The sequence below is a fragment of the Condylura cristata genome, unplaced genomic scaffold, assembly GCF_000260355.1.
Source record: "Condylura cristata isolate star-nosed mole 26May11 unplaced genomic scaffold, ConCri1.0 scaffold00055, whole genome shotgun sequence".
Taxonomy (NCBI): domain Eukaryota; kingdom Metazoa; phylum Chordata; class Mammalia; order Eulipotyphla; family Talpidae; genus Condylura; species Condylura cristata.
In genome coordinates this window covers 1371804-1373405 of record NW_004567156.1, presented here as the reverse complement: position 1 = coordinate 1373405, position 1602 = coordinate 1371804, and the positions used below count along the sequence as shown (strand labels likewise).

General features: G+C 48.9%; 1 protein-coding gene across 1 annotated transcript in view; it reads left to right on the top strand.

Moving 5' to 3' along the window:
* Nucleotides 1–1602, top strand: part of TNXB (tenascin XB) — a 64538-nt gene that overhangs the window by 39610 nt on the left and 23326 nt on the right. The gene's annotated exons all lie outside the window — the stretch shown is intronic.

Here is a 1602-nt window from a genome sequence, read left to right as displayed (position 1 = left end):
CATTTCTGCTTCCTGTGCCCCAGGCCTGAATGTCTTCCTTCCAGCTGACTAAAACCAGCTGCCTATGGTCTCGCTCCCTCCTGGCGTCCACAGCTCTCTCTTTACAACCCTGCTGTGATTTGGACACAGCTGCCACCACCCCTCTTTGTCCTATTTTATTGGGTGAAAGGACCCACGTCCCTGAGTCTTGTCTCAGAGACCGAGGTCACTGGCCTGAACACAGGTTTTCCCTTCTGACTGGCCAGTCCTCCTCCCTCCTGGAAGCTACTGCTGCTTCTGGCCTGGCTCCTTTCTGGGCTCAGGGCTTCCTGGCACAGGTTTCCAACATTTCTGTGACCAGGTGTTTGGTGATACCCATGGACTCCTCTCTAAGCAAGGCCTTGACATCTGCGAGATAAATACTCAGGCTCACAAAGGACTGATGATATTGATCAACACTATAATAATACCTTTTTAAGATTTATTTAATGTTTTTTGCATACAGAACTAGGATACAGATCAGAGTTGCACGGACAGTGAGAGGATTCACCAGAGATAGAGTGGGGAGCAGAACAGGCTGGCTGGCAAAGTACACTGCTGAGGGGAGCAGCCGTCAGACAGGCTACATCTGCCGCACCATGTGGTCACCTTCAGGGCAGGGATTGAACTCATGCTGAAGCGGCTTTAGCTACTTAGTGCTGTGTTTTAACCTACTGTGCAACCAGGGAGGGCCCTCAAATTATTTTTTTTAAGATTTATTTATTTATGCATGGAAGACCTGGGGTACAGGCAAGAGGAGTGAGGGATGAGAAGACTCACCAGAGGCAGAGTGGGGAGTAGCACAGGTGGATCAGGACCCATCCTGGTGGCACAATCAGCACATTCCTGGTGGGTTAATGCTGAAGTGCAGCACACAAAGCTAGCCGTAACCACTTCAGCATAAGTCTGATCCCTGGCCAGGCAGGTGACTCAAATGGTACAGCAGACCTCTCCTATCTTGCCCACTGCTCCCCTCAGCAGTGTTCTTTGTCAAACTGGCTGTTCTCTCCACTCTGTCTCTAGGAATCCTTTCACATCCCTGAACTGCTGGCTTATACCCCATTTCTATAAGCATAAATAAATAAATCTTTACACAAAAAAAAAAAGAACAGGTGGATCTACTGATATACACTGCTGAGGGGAGCAGTAGACACACAGGAGAGGTCTGTTGCACCATGTGGGTCACCTCCACCACCTGGGTCACCTCCCTGGCTGGAGCTCGGACTCATGCTGCAGTGGCTGCTGATAGCTTAATAATACTGAGACTTTAACTCCTGTGCCACCAGGGCGGCCCCAGTCAAAATAGTGTGTGATTTGAGAAAGGGTCCTTTATTAGCTCATTACATAATAACGCCGAGTAGCGAGTGTAATGGTCGACCTACACACCTGTAAGTAGCCATGAGGCAATAGCATTCTGCATAGCGCTTAAGGTGACATGAAACATGTGGGACCCTATTGGTGATAGAATCACAGAACTGCTGGCACTTCCGATGCTGGGACTTCTGCTTTTGCGGTTGAAGGAAATGCTGCATCTCAGTTAGACGGCAGTGAAAATAAAAATGTGTTCATCATCTCACTTCCCAG